Here is an 18,221-nt window from a genome sequence, read left to right as displayed (position 1 = left end):
AAAATCCATCTACTTCATTAATGTGCTTTAGGACAGGAAATCTGCCTCCAATTAGCTGGTCTTTGTGGGACTCCAAACACACAGCAATATGAAGGATGCATTCAATGCTGGCCTAGCCAGTAATGCCCATATCCCATCAATGAATAAAACACAATGGTCATTGGCCACTTAGAGTCATAGAGATGTTTAGCATGGAACAGACCCTTCAATCCAACGTGTCCATGCCGACCAAATATCCTAAATTAATCTAGTCCCATTTACCAGCACTTGGCCCATATCCCTCTAAATCCTTCCTATTCACATACTCATCCAAATGCCTTTTAAAATGTTGTAACTTGGCAAGATGACCCTGAGGTGGCAAAGACAGCTGACAAGTTAACAATGGCTTTGGCTACATTCAAGGTGCAATGCGTTAGTTTGAATAAACGTTTTTAAATACTGCCTTAACATCAACAGGTGTGAGGGAATAATTGTTTTTAGACAGAAAGTAAAATACTACAGATGCTGGAAATCAGGAATAAGCATGAAATGGTGGAAAAACTCAGCAGGTCAGGCAGTGTCTGTAGAGAGAGTCTGGATAAATGTTTCAGATCGATAAGTTCGATGAAAAGTCATTGACCTGAAAAGTTCACATTTTCTGGAAGTTGTAGTTTGTAAACTGAGATTGCACTGCTGATTGCACAGGCCTTGAGCGATATGAAAGGATTTGAGATGTCCATGTTTAAATAATACAAACAGCCCCTTGCCTGAAAAGGGCACCTTCTCCTTTCCACTTGCAATATACCTCCTTCCTGATGGCCAAGAAGGGACAATCATGAAGAGGGTATCTTGCATCTGGAAAGGAGAAGCTGCCCCTTTTCAGCAAAGGGGCTGTTTGTATTATCCAAACATGGACGTCTCAAATATTTGCACTGAGATTCACTGGAAACAGGAGTGAATGCAGAATTGAGAGGCTAGTCGCTCTGCATCTCACTGCTTGGCATCCTTTGGTTGCTAAAGAGAGTCTTGGATGAAGAATGCTAGAAACATTTCAGATACCTTTTGATTTTATCTTAAGACTGTCACCTCTACTGTCTACCTGATTGGCAGAAGTCCTGGTGCAGTCTTCCCTTGGGAACCTCCCTGTTTGCCTACTGAAAGGATAGACAAGCAAGAAGCTCAGGTGCCCCTTGTTGCTTGATCTGTTTGATGGACTGGGACTGTGGCAAATGCATCCATAAACCCAATAATGCAGGTTTGTGGAAGTTCCAAAGTTCCTGAGGAAGTGTGCGTTGATTGGCAGCTCGACTCTTACACTTCCTCTGTAAGGTCTTGGAACTGAGCAAGGATAACATAGAGGAGAATTTATCTAGTAGTTCAACTAGCTGCTAATCCATTAATCCCATTAAGTTTTGACATAATTCGATGCCAAAAATATGAACATCAGACCAAACAAGTTAAATGTTAGGCCGGAGTTTCTTTCATACATCAAGCATTGTGTGAATCTTACCGCGCCCTCCCCCACCTCCCCCCAATCCTAGGTAGAGCAATCCAGATCCTCACCATTCACTGTTAAATATTTTATTCCCTCAATTATTTTGATAGCTTAAATCCGTCTTTACATTGGTGGCTGCATTAAGAATTAAAAGAATTTCTCTCTATCTACCTGTGTAGATACTCATGATGTTGAAGACCTCTGTCAAAAGATCAACTGCAGCTTCTCCAGTCTACTTTCATAACTAAAGTTTGTCGAGCCCAGGACCGATCCCATCGATCCCATAGAAGTTTGCTTTGCAGACAAGAATTGAAAGTGGGATTTGCCAGACTCTATGGGTTAGTCAGATATTGGGTGATACCTTTCCTGGGGCAGCCATCGGGGGGCCTGAAGCTTTATGCCGTTAATAAAGAAGGAAAGCAGATATTCTGTTAATGGCTGGAATGTGAGAAGGCTCCTTAATCTGATACTGGTGGAGCCACAAAGCACTGACCTCACTGCATATTCTGGGAATTAGAGGAAGCCACGGAAACTTATCAGTGAATGAGGAACAAGGATTCCCCCAACAGAATCAGCAACAGCAGACATACCCTCAAATCAGAATTCAATAAAACTGCTTTTATTTCTTTTCAATAATTAATCCAAGACGACATTTTATAAGATGAACTGGTCTTGCCTTTCTGAATTGAGTGATTAAATGTTTCTTATAGACATGTTAAAATCTGTAAAGCTCACACTTTGACTTGTTAATGAAACTTTTGACAGATTTTAGCCTTCCCCTTCCTTTGAAGCATTGAGGCCCACAGTGTGCACCATCACCCTGGGTGAAAAGAGTATTGGAGAAGATAAAGCAAGTGCTGAAGTAATCATTCAGTGATGCCTGGGTTGAGTTTCAAATAAGCTGTAGATTGTAGGCCTGAGGTCATGTTCCAAACAAACAAAAGCTCTTGAACTGCCCTATCTCACAACACTTTTGTTTGAGAAAGATTCCATTTTTTTTCTGTTGGTACTGAGATGTCCCTGGAGAGAAAATGAACTCTCCTCAGCAGACTAGTATCAGATTATCTTCAGTCCAAACAGCAGACACGATTTGAATTTGGTTACATTCACAGTGGACCAGGGAGAAATAGATAGGCTGAATCAGAGATAACAGGCACAAAAGCTATTGGTCCCTCTTTATAATAAACTGTACAAGCAGCTCTTTAACTGAGCAAGTCCACAAAGGAGCACCTTATTTTTTTATTTGATCAAGTCCACGCACTGTTAATATTTGTAGCGAGGAGTGGCAAGGAACTTTAATCATCCACACTTCTATTATCTACAAGAATCCTTGCACGAATCGTGATTTAATTTTGCATAAAGCAGCTGAAACATAACTCTGCATTCTTAATTTAGTTTTCATACTCCCAGTCCATGATCTAGAGGAAGCAGCCATCTGTATTTACCAAAACTATTCACACGTGATGCTTTGTGTCTGGGTCCAGCAGGAATTGAGTCTGAGTCTAATACGTAGGCAACTTGTTGTAAGTAGGCCAATGGTATGCCAGTGTGCTGAACTCTCGGTGTCGGGAGATTCCTGATTATCCTAGAAGTTGCACTACCCACTGGGAGAAGACATAGCCATTGAAATTCTCACTTCTTCTTGGATGGCCTATTTGGTGAACATCTGGTGCAATTCTGGTCTCCTTACTATTGGAAGTGTTATGGACCAGGTCTGACCCCTCAAAATATTTTTAAGGAAGTATCCCAGACCGTAACTTTGCTATTTGTTTTTAGTAAGTGTATAGTGAATATTCACAGAGTGAATTAGCTGATCCAATTACCAAGGTTTTAACAAACAGAATTTGTTTACACAATTATGGAATGAAACATAAAGAGCAGAAAATAGAACTACTCAGACCCCTTGGCATCATGGTAGCCCACAAACTCACCAACACACTCAAACAGCAGTTAATGAACTTGAAAGACCCTATACAGACAATGAGTAAAGCTAACGTAATTTACAAAATACCATGCAAGGACTGTAACAAACACAATATTGGACAAACAGGCCGAAATCTAGCCACCAGGATACATGAACACCAACTAGCCACAAAAAGACATGACCATCTCTCAGTAGTATCCTCACATATGGATGAGGAAGGACACCACTTCAACTGGGACAATACATCCATCCTAGGACAAGCCAAACAAAGACATGCACGAGAATTCCTAGAAGCATGGCATTCCAACGAGAAACTATCAACAAACACATCGAGTTAGACCCCATCTACCACCCCCTGAGAAAAGGAACAGGAAGTGACTTCACCACAAGAAATAACATCACCACAGGAAATGACATAATCACAGGAAATGACATCATCAACCCAAAGAAACCCAAACAGTTAAATAGAAAACAGGAATTTTCAGCATTGCTTTGCCTGAGGTCCACTGAAGATGTTACCTAGTAAGATAATGAAATGTCTGGAAATGAACCTTTCAGCTCAGCGACCAAACTTACATCCAAAATAGAATACCGGATAACTTATCCTAGCCAAATCCCAATAGACTATCCCAACTTAATGATGCTGTTCCGAGAGTAAAACTGAAACAAACCAGGGTTTACAGGCTTGAAGTTAGGGAGAGGGAGAGCGAGAGTACCAGGCTACACTCGCCCCAGCGTCCTTCTTCACAAACACTGCTGCTGAACTGAATCAAAAACTCTAATCCAAATGAAGGCTAGCTACAGAGCTAGCTGACCACTCCCCTTTGATTATACCAGATTCTATTTTTCAAACGTGAAAGCCTCAGGCTGGAGGCATTGTCTGTTAGGGGTAAACAAAAAGGGCTCCAATAAACCTTTCAAACCCAGCCAAGCTGGAGCCTGGCTAATTACCCCCTCTCTGGAAAAAAAACCTCATGGGCATAGTAACCTTGTTAAAAAGACCAACGTTGTGACGCAAGGGTGTTGTGAAAATTGGAAGAGTTCAGAAAGATTTACAAGGATGTTGCCAGGGTTGGAGGATTTGAGCTATAGGGAGAGGTTGACTAGGCTGGGGCTGTTTTCCCTGGAACATCGGAGGCTGAGAGGTGACCTTATAGATGTTGATAAAATAAAGGGTCATGGATAGGATAAACAGACAAGGTCTTTTCCCTAGGGTGGGGGAGTCCAGACCTAGAGGGCATAGACTTAGGGTGAGAAGGGAAAGATATAAAAGAGACCTAAGGGGCAACGTTTTCACACAGAGAGTGGTGCGTGTATGGAATGAGCTGCCAGAGGAAGTGATGGTGGCTGGTATAATGACAGCATTTAAAGACATCTGGATGGGTATATGAATAGGAAGGGTTTAGAGGGATATGGGCCAAGTGTTGGCAAATGGGACTAGATTAGGTTAGGATATCTGGTTGTTGTGGACAAGTTAGGCAAAAGGGTCTGTTTCCATGCGCTACGTCTCTATGATTCTATCTGCAATTTTGTTACAAATCACTATTTTGTTTTCTTTTAATTGCCTCCTTTTCAGCAAATCTCCACGTTTCAAATTAGGACCTGGAGGATTAAGTGATTTGCTCAGCATTAAATCAAGGAGACCCAGTGACATCTAGGTGGATCTGCACTCTGCTGAATTTAGTGGCATACACTCAAGTCATTAGAACTGACATCACTTTACATTTGTGCAGTATCAGGAGCAGGAATCTCTGACTTCAGCCCAGCCAGAGTCAGTTCTTTCACACTAATTTGGTCTTCCAGACTGTATTTCATACTGGTCAGTGTACATTGTAAGTTAGTCAAGAGCCTCTATCATTGAGATTTATCATCTTATAATTGAGAATTTCTCCATAGAGTCATACAGCATGGAAACAGACCCTTCTGTCCAACCAGTCCATGCTGAACATAATCCCAAAATAAACTACTCCCACCCACCCACTCCTGGCCCATATCCCTCCAAACCTTCCCTGTTCACATACTTATCCAAGTGTTTTTTAAACATTGTAATTGTACCCACATCCACCACTTCCTCAGGAAGTTCGTTCCACATGCAAACCATTCTGTATGGAACAAAAATTGCCCCATACATCTTTTTCAAATCTCTCCCTCTCACTTTAAAAATGTGCCCCGATCTTGAAATTCCCTATCCTAGAGAAAAGACACTTACTGTTAACCCAATCTAACTCCTCATGATTTTATAAACTTCTGTAAAGACACCTCTCAACATCCTATGCTCCAGTGAAAAAAGTTCCAACCTATCCAGCCTTTCTTTATAATTCAAATAATTTCCATACCCAGTAACATCCTGGTAAATCTCTTCTGAACCCTCTCCAGTTTAATAATATCCTTCCTATAACTAGGGATTCTTCTACTCTGCTGCGACTTTGATAGGGGCTTGGAAGAAATTTTATGTGGACACACAAACGGCATTCATTCTGAGGTTAAGGCAGCAGGGCAGATGAGACCCAAAGGAACTTCCCATTGCTGGGCATCTTGGCTGAGACAACATCATCAGTCAAGCGATGTAAGGAGAAAATGGTCACTGTGTTCACGAAGCTCAGATTGTTGTGTGAGTGGAAAGAACATGGGAGCCTGATTTCATTGAAGGGAGAGGCCTGTTGATCCCATCGACAAAAATATGCTGAGATTTCACTGTCAAAAGATATCAACCCGGTGGCCAGGGGTAAAAGCACAAATCTCTGGTAATTTAACACTAAATTGCCAGTCGTATTCCAAGGCAACTTTGTGACTGAAGTGGAAAATGGGAAATTGTTACAATGGTGCAGTAAAGGCTGCTGTTCCAAACGTGGTGCTGAAATATGTTGTTGGAGCAGTGCAGAGGGAGCTTTCTAGTCTGTGCTGTCTCTGACCTAAGAGTGCTATGTACTGCTATGGGCTGCCTGAAGGAAAACTTTCATTTGCCCAGCACCAACATTTTTCAATTTGATGAGTGCAATGTACAGAAAAGAAAGATTTGTTTACCAAAAAAAAAAGACAGACTGTCTTCAGCTGAAGTACAAGTGAAAGCCCACAAACAAGCAGAGTTCTACTGTTTATTAGTAATGACTCACAGTGAGAAGCTCTGAATGGGCAGGCAACAAAACAAAATTGTGCTTTTGCACAGTCAGAATAACAACAAAAATGCATAAAAAAAGAACAAATGTACATTTGAAAGGAACAAACCCATTTAAAGCTTTGGCCAAGTGACTGGTTTGTAATGAATCTGAGGCTTCTAGATCAAAGAAAGCCTATTTTAACCCCTGATCTGTGCTGAGCTGATGGTGCAGCCAGGCAAAGACCAACAATTTTACAATTGGGCTCGGTGCTCCCAGACTAGAGATTAAAAAATACTCCATTCAAACAAATGTAATTATTTACTTTTCATGGTCTCCAGCTTGAAACGACAGACCTGCAAATGTTAGCAAAGGACAGGGTGATGTTGCTGACCCCAGTGAGTAGCCAGTTGGCATTTGCCGTCTCAAGTGGCTCAGGGAGGATAACCAGCTGCACACAGTGGATAGCAGTTGTTTGCAAACCATAATCCAGGGGCAACTGCACTTTCAAGAGAAAGAAATTGGGGGAATAATACATGGGTTTCAACAATTCAGGGCAAAAGAAACCATTTGAGAATACCTTTTATTCAGAATGTGCTCCCCTCCTAATTACTTCTTTGGTGAATCCAATTATTTACAATTTGACATTTCTGAAAATGTTGGGCTTTCAAGTTGCTGAATATTCTGCCAGGTTAGCCATGCCATGCTGCAGGGTGGCAATGACCAGCTGTAGTTAACTCACAGCAATGCCAGTCCAATCACCAGGACCCGTGGTCTTGGGTCAGCTCAGGAACTGAGAAACATCGGCTACTACATTTGTTTCAAAGGATAATCTATGAGCTATCAAATGCAGACTGAATCTAATAGACTCGAAGATTGTGCAATGTGCCCTTTTCAATGTAAGAATCAGACTTTAATGGGCACCACCTTTATGCTGGGTGAGCATGTCTTTGATTGATGTAGCAACTATCCATCCTTTATTAGAGAATAAAAAGCCTCTATACTGCATTAATCTGCAAATTTCGATCCTTGTCATGTTTAGTGATGCGATACAAAAAGGCTGTTGTCTTGTTAGCTGCTGTCATCAGTGCACATTGCAACATATTCAGAACATAATTACATCCTGGTCCATCAGAAATCAAGTAAGACTTGAATTAATTATTTATCGCCTCAAGTTCCCTGAAGGCTCGATAAATGCACTGCTCTCTGAGAAAATACGTTCCGGCTGGGATTCCCACTCTGTGTTACATTTGCCAATGCTAGCAAGGGTGGAGATGCTGTTTAGCCTGCAGTGCTGTTGGCAAGCTGCTGTCCGTAGATTTTTGCTGTACGTGTGTTGGGAAGGTAGAGCTCGGCTGCCTTGCTCCCCAGGAGAAAGTGAGGACTGCAGATGCTGAAGATCAGAGTCCAGAGTGTGATGCTGGAAAGCACAGCAGATCAGGCAGCATCTGAGGAGCACAAGAATCAACGTTTCGGGCTTAAGCCCTTCAACAGGAAGGCCTGATGAAGGCCTTGTGCCCGAAACGTTGATTCTCCGCTCCTCGGATGCTGCCTGACCTGCTGTGCTTTTCCAGCAACACACTCTTGACACTGCCTTGCTCCCAAGGCCTTTGTTGATGCCCCCACTCTAACAAGAAGTCTCCGAAATCGGCTTAGGAGCAAGAATCCTGCTCAGGTTAACCTCGCTAAGTCCACTTTTACCAATTGCTGTTGCCCAGCTGAAACTAGGCTCAGGAAATTTGATTACATCTGAATGGGATCAGCATCAACGATGCTTCCAGCAAATGAGGTTGGGGCAGGACCATAAGAAGATGGACTGCTGGCTTAATTGTGAGGGAGCTGCAGATGCCAACCAGAGCACTAAAGACAGAGTCACAAAGTCTGGCTTGCTGAGCCTACAGAAGAAGAGGTTAAGGGACCCCTGGGGAATAGAGGGGCAGGCAGAGGCCCATAAATTGACTGTGGATGGTTTGGGTTTCTCAAAATGATAACTACAATATCAAAACCTGACCTTTCCCAGGGCAGTGCACCATAGTCCTTGAACTAACTGCCAAGTATTTGAAGAAGTCAGCCGGCATAAACAACTGCACAAACAGAAATATGATAAGTGCCAATAATCTAGTTACTATTGTATCACTGTTTGTGCACCTTGCTCTATATAACTTGATTGTGATGTTGGTCGAGGGTTAAATATTATCTAGGCACCTGGAGATAACTCCTCTGTACATTTTGAAAATAGTGCGTAAGAGATCAGGGCCTTGGTTTAGTGTTTCATTTGAAAGTGTAGCACTCTCTCAGCACTGCCAGCCTATAGTATATCTGCAACATAGTGCAGAGACGTGAATCTGCAAACTTTCTGATTCAGAACAGGGATACTACTGTACAGCCATTACCCATAGAGAGGTAATAAATGGTTATTATAATTCCTTATCCATAGGAATATCAGTCAACCTTTTGTGTAGTTAGGATCACAGGTTGATACCAAACTAGCTCTTGGCATCATTGACAAGCATGGGGATGGTTGATTGACACTTCCAAAGACAAACACGAGGCATTCTGGGAACATACTTCAACTTGAAATAATGGAAAATTGTGAGGTCAGGGCATTTGAAGAGCCTGGAGGTAGGCAGATGTCCTCTCCATCAAATGAAGCAACAATGCAGTCAGCCTGTACAGCATGACTGATGTCTATACTGAAGCAGCAATTCCCAAGGAGTAGTCCCGTCAGTTCATTCTGTCAGCTGGTGCCAGTTCAACAACTCCCATTCTCACTCAGTGAAGGAGCTTCCACTAGCAGTGAAACATCAGACAAAATGAGTTCTGATGAGCAGGCTCCCTGTAGGTTTGATAGAACTCTGTCACTTCTCTACCTTTGTCTCAGATTAAAATGAATTTTTTTTCTCTCTATTTTCTCCCCTTCTCTGCTATGTGCGTTAACTCAAGTTGTGGTACACCTTCATAAGTTGAGTGCTGCATATGTTGTAACAGAACTTTTGTCATTATGACTGCACAATTTCAATATGAAAGAGCTACTCACAGGCTTTATTGATGGCTTGGTACTGAAGTTGATTTGATTTTATCAATATTGCTGCTATGGATCTCCTTTCCTTTTGTGTGCTATTCCTCAGAATCTCACTCTGAAGTAACAACTTTTCGCTCCATCTATTACAAGAACTCACTTCATTTCCTCAGACTATCCAAATGTAACAGTCCTTACCTTGTTCGATTATTTTGTTCTCTAGTAATTGAGTTGTGGATGCCCATTGGTCCTCTTTTAAAAGTAACAATAAGATGCAACATGGTGACTCAGTGGTTAGCACTGCTGCCTCACAGCGTTAAGGACCTGGGTTTGATTCCTGCCTCAGGTGACTGTCTGTGCGGAGTTTGTTCATTCTCCCCGTGTCTGCGGGGGTTTCCTCTGAATGTTCCGATTTCCTCCCAAGTCTAAAGATATGCAGGTTAGGTGATTGACTATGGGAAATGCAGGGTTACAGGGATTGAGCTTTTTATGGTTGGGAGAGGGGGGAGGTTAATGTGAACCTGATGGGCTGAATAGTCTACTTACACACTGTAGGGATTCTATGAATAATAAGTGTTCAGGCTGCCCTCCATGTCCTGTTGATAATTGAAAAAAAAACTACAGGCCTAAAAACAAATCCCAGGCTGGACACTTTGCTGTAGCGTGGACAGTGATTGAGAATGCTGGCTGATAATTCCCACAAAATACAGCAGGAGTATGGAAGATATTTGACCCACTTTCCCATTTGTTACTACAATTCGATCGACTCAGGCTGCTGGCATTAAATCTAGAACCTTCTTCGACAGTCAGTTCTGCTGCATAGCTTTGGAGTTTTCAAACCTTCCAGGATGAATCTGAAGTCACTAGGAATTAGGTCTGCAGAAAAACTACTGAGCATTAAAAATAAATTATTTCATTTGTTTTTACACATTATGAAGATCTTGGACATGGGAAACGGGGAAGGATTTTCAGGCTGGGGTCAGGACCCCATGTGTGAATCATTTCCAGGTCCTAACACCACACCATGGCAGTAGTCCAGTTGGAAAGCTATTTCAATATGTAAAGGCTGTAATATGGACTGTGGTGATTTTGGTGCCAAATTATTGGCACCCAACATTGCCTGGAAACAGAACTTGGCTCTGGAGGTCTCCCAGTTCACAAAATCCTGACAGAGTGGTAGCAGGCCATTTGATCCATTGAGTCCACACTGACCCTCTGAAGAGCATCGAACCCAGACCCAACCCCCCGCCTCATCCGTATAACCCTGTATTTCCCATGGCTAATCCACACATTCCTGGAGACTGTGGGCAATTTAGCCCTGCCAATCCACCTAACCTGAATGTCTTTGGACTGTTGGAGGAAACCAGAGTACTCAGAGGAAACCCACATAGATAGAGGGAGAATGTGCAAACACCACACAGCCAATCACCCAAGGCTGGAATCGAACCCAGGTCCTTGACACTGTGAGCCACTATGCTGCCCTTATAAAGAAGGCAGCAGACATTTCTGGTCTTTGCCCTTGCCTTGTAAAATGGAGCAATTGGGGAAGCAGTGAACAGGAATGCTCACTCATCAACTTATTTTGATTTGAGACTTTAAATCAGCAGTAATCAATGATGGCTCCTCACTGTGCTCTACACTGATGTGCCCAAAGTCCATTCTTCTTCCTGTCCTAAGAACAAAGAACAAAGAACAAAGAAAATTTACAGCCCAGGAACAGACCCTTCAGCCCTCCAAGCCTGAGCCGATCCAAATCTACTGTCTAAACCTGTCACCCAGTAGCTAAGCATCTGTATCCCCCTGCTCCCCACCTACTCATGCATTTGTCCAGACACATCTTAACTGAACCTACCATGCCTGTCTATACCACCTATGCTGGCAACGCGTCCTAGACACCCACCCCCCCGCTGTGTAAAGTACTTGCTGCGTGTATCCCCCTTAAACTTAACCTTTGAAAATGTAATTCTGTTGCCCTCCAGTCCATTGATAAGCACTTCCTGAAGCAGTTAACCAGAGCTGAGCGGGTTGCCACCCCCACCAACTCTGAAAAGCGCAGTATGTCATAGAAGCATTTGGAATGCTAGCACACCATCCGTCAATGTTCCATGCAATGCGTGCCAATATTCAACCTCACCGCAACGGGCACTTGAAAATCCAGAGCAGGCTGTTCAATTTAGTAAAGAAGAAGCAGGAGAGGTGATGTATTTGTAAGTTGTTGTGTTGGATAACCAAAGGGTGGGAGCTTGGGGGTAAGATTGTTGGAAGGCGTATGGTTAAATTTCCAGGAATACATTGAAGCCAGAGTTGGTAACCCCTGAGCAATCTGGTAATAAAGGAGATTATTATACTTGGACCTGGAAGCTGTTGTTTAACCTGAATGTTGCAAACTTCAAAAGACATAATGATAACATTGGGATATTGTATTGTAGCGGTAGTTTCCCTATCTCCAGGCTAGAAGTTCTGGGTTCAAATCCTACCTGCTCTCAGTAGTGTGTCCTATCATGTGCGAACAAGTTGTTTTCAACAACATTTCTGATAAAGTGGCCAACAGTTAAAATGATGGTTCACTGTGCTGTGTACACCTGGGTTCAAATCTAACCCTTGTTGAATGTTTCTTTGCCTTTCTTATGCAAGGTGTTGACATATTGGTATTGCTACTGGTCTAATAATCCAGAGACCGGGGTATGGGTTTAAAATCCAGCTCCAGCAGCTGGAAATATTGCATTTTTGGATAAAAAACTTAGGAAACTCATGGCGCAGTGATATGTTCAAGTCCCAGCTACCTCAGAGAAGGGTTCGTACAGGTTAATTAAAATAACCTGAAGATCGGCTCTCACCAGAGGTGAAGGCAACCTAGTAATTTGAATGGGTTAGTGATGAGCTCACAGCATGTCTATTTGTTTGTTGCAGATTGAAGTCCAGCTTTGTCTAATTCTCTGCAGCTCTGGGCACTCCAGTGGAATGAGCTTCATCAGCCACCTTCTCAGTTCCTGGGAGTAGGTAGGACAGCTTGACAGTTTTACCAACATTTCTACACTTCCCATTTTTCACTTGGGGGAGAAAGCGTCACCACTGTTGGTTCGTGATTTACATGACTGTGTTTTGTCTGCCTCCTCCTCCCCACCTCCCTCTCACCTTCCCAAGCCTCATAAGGCTCACTCTGGAGTGGATGAGCCTCATCAGTCAAACCAGCAGGGAGCCCAGGTTTCATATGGAGTGAATTGTGCTCTATGCCGTTAACGTACAGTCTTATGAACTCACTTGCACAATTTAAATGCATTTTTAAATTTCAGTCACATTTTGTGTGCTGCATGCCAGTCTGCTTTGTTCAATCCCATTAAAGCTTTCCAAATGTCTTGTTATCATATCCTCCAGAACAGACTCTCACATTTTCCCCACTACTGTTGTTAAACTAACTGGTCTGTAATTCTCAGTTTTATTCTTTCCCCTTTTTAAACAATGGAGTTACATTTACCACCCTCCTTCTGTAGGATTTGCTCCAGAGTCCATAGAATTTTGGAAAATGACCACCATTATCCATTCATTATTTCCAGGGCTAGACACTTAAGAGAGTCAAGGGGCAGAGCTGAGTATGGTGGCCATCACCACTGAGAAGGTGCTAGAAAAACTGAATGGCTTGACGGTGGATAAATTACCTGGACCAAATGGACTACACCCAGAGTTCTAAGGGAGGTCCTGAAGAGATAGCAGAGGCCTTAGTGGTAATCTTTCAGGAATTGCTAGAATCAGGAAGGGTCCCAGAGGACTGGAAAATGTGACACCCCTGTTTAAAAAGGGAGTATGGCAAAAGACAGAAAATTACAGACTGATTAGCCTAACCTCGGTCATGGGTAAGATCCTGGAATCCATTGTGAAGGATGAGATTTCTGAATACTTGGAAGTGTACGGTAAAATAGGGCAAAGTCAGCATGGTTTCAACAAGGGGAGGTCATGCCTGACAAATCTGGTAGAACTCTTTGAGGAAGTAACACGCAGGTTAGACCAAAGAGAGCCAATGGATGTTATCTACTGGACTTCAAGAAAGCTTTTGACAAAATGCTGCACAGGAGGCGACTGAGTAAGAGAAGGGCTAATTGTGTTAAAGGCAAGGTGCTAGCATGGATAGAAGCTTGGCTGTCTGGCAGAAAGCAGAGAGTGGGGACAACAGGGTCATTTTCAGGATGGCAGCCAGTGACAAATAGTGTTCAGTAAGGATCAGTGTTGGGACCGCATGTTTCAACTTTATACATTAACAATCTAGATGAAGGAATTAAGGGCATTCTGGCTAAGTTTGCAGATGATACAAAGATAGGTAGAGGGGCAGATAGAATTGAGGAGGTGGAGAGGATTTGGACAGGGTAAGAGAGTGGGCAAAGAAATGGCAGATGAAGTACACCGTGGGAAAATTGAGGTCACCTTGATAGGAAGGGTAGAGGCATAGACTATTTTCTAAATGGGCAGAAAATTCAGAAATCTGAAGTGCAAATTGACTTAGGAGTTCTAGTCCAAGATTCTCTCAAGGTAAACTTGCAGGCTGAGTCAGTATTTAAGAAGGCAAATGCAATGATGGCATTTATTTTGAGTGAACTTGAAAATAAAAGCAGGGATTTACTTCTGAGGCTCTATAAAGCTCTGGTCAGTCTACATTTGAAGTATTGTGCACAGTTTTGGGCCCCATAATTCAAGAAGGATGTACTGGCCCTGGAGTATGTTCAGAGGAGGTTCATGAGAATGGTCCCAGGAATGAAAAGCTTAACATATGATGAACATTGAAGGATTCTGGGTCTATCCTCGATGGAATTTAGAGAGATGACGGGGCATCTAATTGAAACGTACAGAATACTAAATAGCTTGGACAGAGTAGTTGTTGGGAAGATGTTTACATAGATAGGACCCGAGGGCACAGCCTTCGAGTAAAGGGAAGACCTTTTAGAATAGAGATAAGGAGAAACGTCTTCTGCCAAAGAGTGGGGAATCTATGGAATTCATTGCCACAGAAGGCTGTGGAGGCCAGGTCATTGAGTATATTTAAGATTGAGATAGATAGGTTCTTGAGCATCAAGGGGATCAAGGGTTATGGGGAGAAAGCAGGAGAATGGGGTTGAGAAACCTATCAGCCATGATTGAATGACGGAGCACACTCAATGGACTGAATGGCCTAATTTCTGCTCTTATGTCTTAAGACCACTTTCTTCAGTGCTCTGGGATGTCAGTTATCAGCCCTGGTGATTTATCAGCCTTTAACCTCATTAATTTACCCAACACCATTTTCTTCCTTGTACAGAAAGAAATACTTCCATACTGCCCTCTAACTCGACCCTCAGTTTCCAAACATTTCTAGAAAGTAATTTGTATAATTTTGTTAAGACAGAACCAAAGTATTAGTTCAACTGTACTTTAACATGTTGATTACTGTTGCCTATAACTGTCCTTTACACCACTGCATTGAAACCCAATGGGATACTTCATTTTCTTGTATATTCACTGAATGTTTGGGTTGTTGGACAATGAATAAAATTCAAATCCCTATGATGTTTTTGTTTTACACATTGTACATTGTCAGAACAGAAAAAAACACACAGGTGATGAGGAGGTAATGCACCCAATTAAAGAAATACTTCTCTTCTAGTAACCAGTATGTCAGCGTCTTAAACATACATAATTTTTTTTCCTCTAGTACAGAAGACTACTTCAAACACATACACTTTTTTACAGTGAAGAACTTTTCTTTTACTTCGTAATTTATTTCCTCTCTCCAAATTGCCTGATCTGCTTTGAAGTAATGTTCTCAACAACTCCGCAATCTTTAATGTTTCCTATTGCCTGTTGACATTTAGATTAGATTAGATTACTTTAGATTAGATTACTTACAGTGTGGAAACAGGCCCTTCGGCCCAACAAGTCCACACCGACCCGCCGAAGCGCAACCCACCCATACCCCTACATTTACCCCTTATTACCTAACACTAAGGGCAATTTAGCATGGCCAATTCACCTAACCTGCACATCTTTGGACTGTGGGAGGAAACCGGAGCACCCGGAGGAAACCCACGCAGACACGGGGAGAACGTGCAAACTCCACACAGTCAGTCGCCTGAGTCGGGAATTGAACCCGGGTCTCTGGCGCTGTGAGGCAGCAGTGCTAACCACTGTGCCACCGTGCCGCCCACTTAGTCCCGGATGAATAGAAGTTTATTCTAACTAAATATTGGGAAGACTGAAACCATATTCTTTGGCCCTGTCACGTACTCTGTTTGTTAACCAATGGCCCTATTCCCTCCTTGGGTCACTATCTGAAGCTTAGCCAGACCTTTCACAACCATGGGATTGTGTTTTAACCCTGAGGAATTGTCTCCACATATCCATTACCACGTTTTCCTAGCTCCCATCTCTGTAACGATGCCCAACTTCAGACTTGTCTTAGCTTATCTGCTACTGAGCCCTTCAGTCATTCCCATGTTGCTCCCAGAATTGACTATTTCAATGTTCATTTAACCCTACCTCCCATCTTCCACTCTCCGTAAACCTGAGCTCATCTAAAACTGATAACTGTAACCCAATGCATCAATATCTACTTATCCATCATCCCTGTACTGACTTGAACTGGTGAGATCTTGATTTTAAAATTCCCATTCCTATAATCTCCTATAATTTACCAGGATATAATGTCATACAGCATGGAAACAAACCCTTCAAACCCACTAATCCAGGCCAACCATGTTCCCAAACTAAAGTAGTCCCATTTGTCCTTGTTTGGCCCATATTCCTCCAAACCTTTCCTATTCATGTACTTATCCAAATGCCTTCTGTGTGTTGTAACTGTACCTACATCCACTATTTCCTCTGACAGTTCATTCCACACGCAACCACTCTGCATAAAACAAAGTTGCCCCTCACATTCTTTTTAAACCTTTCTCCTCTCACCTTAAAAATATTGCCCCTTATTTTGAATTCCCCCACACTGGGGAAAAGACCCTTGCTACCCACCTTGTCTATGTCCCTCATGATTTATAAACCTCTATAAGGTCACCCTTCAACCTTTTACACTCCAGTAAGAAAAGTCCCAGTCTAATCAGCCTATTTTTATGTCTCAAACTCCTTATTCCCAGCAACATCCTGGTAAATCTTTTCTGAACCCTCTCCAATTTAATAATATCCTTTCAATAGCAGGGCAACCAGAACTGCACACAGTACTCCAGAAGAGGCCTTACTAATGTCCTATGCAACCTCAGCTTGACATCCCAACTCCAATGCTCAGAGATCTATGCAATAAAGGCAAGCATGATAAACATCTTCTTAAGCACCCTGTCTACCTGTGACACAAATTTCAAAGAATTATGCATCTGTATCCCTAGGCCTCTGTGTTCTACAACACTACCCAGGACGCTACCATTAAGTGTTAGAAGTTTTGCCCCTTGTTTGTTTTACCAAAATGCAATACCTTGCATTTATCCAAGTTAAATTCCATCTGGATTGGGCAAATTGGGCCATATTCTCTAGAACTTTGAAGAATGAGAGGTGATCTCATAGAAACTACAAAATTCTTAAAGTTTGCTTTCCTCAATTCTTGTGCATTCAAAGTCTTAATCTATGTAACATTGGCAACCACGCCTTAAGGTGTACCATTCTTTACTCCTTTTAAAATAGTCCATAAAACCTGCAGTTTGACCAAACTTTCAGTGATCTGTCCTAATACCTCCTGATGTGTCAGCATTTGTTTGGTAGTTTCCCCTAGGAAGCACTTACATTTTATTATTTTGAAGGTACAAAATAAATATCTGAGTTTTTGTAAGCTTTTATAAGACTGCATAGTCACTCTCTGATTCATTAGAACTGAAAATATTATGGAAGAAAGGGCAGGATCAGCTTTTAATATATTTAAATCTATTTATGAATCTGCATTTCTGACAGAAAACTGCCTCTGGTTTTCTGATATCACTTCGTACATTTTCAGAAAATTAACTTTGTTGGCTTCATTTAAAAAATAATGTTTTGTTCATTCTCCTTCCATTTGGAGATTGACATTTGTGCTAGAGATTACCTCAAAATGTAACCTCATTTGACTTGAGCACAATGCCATTGTGACATAATGTGGCAGCTCATCTGCCTTTCCAGACAGTCAAATGCTTTCTTGTGAAGACCAGGCCCCTTTAAAATGTATGAAAAGAAATGTTTTCCATTAAATCATTTTCATACTCATCAGTATGAGAAATGTCAGTAGTTTTTTTTTACTGCAGCAACATCAAAGTACATCAGCTGAAATTAGTTTTCAAAAGCCAGGCAAACCAGAGAATGCGACGTTTCCCTTGACCTGTCTGCAACTCACTGTTTAAATCAGGGATAATATGTCTTTTTGGAGGGATAATGAGGACCACAATAGGGAAAATATGAAGAGTTTAAAAATAGAATTTATTTTAATGAGCCTAACAGAAAGAAACAGGAAATACTATCAAGAACTAATATCTGTCCCATTTTGACACATGAACTCCACCAACCTACCATTTCTTTGTTACTCGTAATCAATTCCCCCTCAAGAAATTCAGCAGTCTGTTGAACGCACTGATGTTACATGCTTCAATGGCTTATTCTTCAGACCACATTGGCCTTATCCTTTGTGATAAACAAAGGTTCTTCATTTCCCCCCTTGCTTCCAACTTCTGAATCTTTCACTTGCACACTGGGACTCAGCCCTTCACCAAAGCATTACCT

The 18,221-nt window shown here is 42.1% G+C and overlaps 1 protein-coding gene across 3 annotated transcripts in view; it reads left to right on the top strand.

The window, feature by feature from the left end:
- sema6bb (sema domain, transmembrane domain (TM), and cytoplasmic domain, (semaphorin) 6Bb) overlaps positions 1–18,221 on the top strand; it is a 547,826-nt gene that overhangs the window by 114,888 nt on the left and 414,717 nt on the right. For all 3 annotated transcript variants that reach the window (XM_043720976.1, XM_043720975.1, XM_043720977.1), the window contains one exon: positions 12,423–12,512. The gene's annotated coding sequence lies outside the window, so the exon portion shown is untranslated. The remainder of the gene's footprint in view (positions 1–12,422; positions 12,513–18,221) is intronic.

Source organism: Chiloscyllium plagiosum, chromosome 31 (genome assembly GCF_004010195.1).
Source record: "Chiloscyllium plagiosum isolate BGI_BamShark_2017 chromosome 31, ASM401019v2, whole genome shotgun sequence".
In the NCBI taxonomy this organism is placed as follows: domain Eukaryota; kingdom Metazoa; phylum Chordata; class Chondrichthyes; order Orectolobiformes; family Hemiscylliidae; genus Chiloscyllium; species Chiloscyllium plagiosum.
The sequence above is the reverse complement of the archived record's forward strand: the minus strand, read 5'-3'. Positions and strand labels throughout refer to the sequence as shown.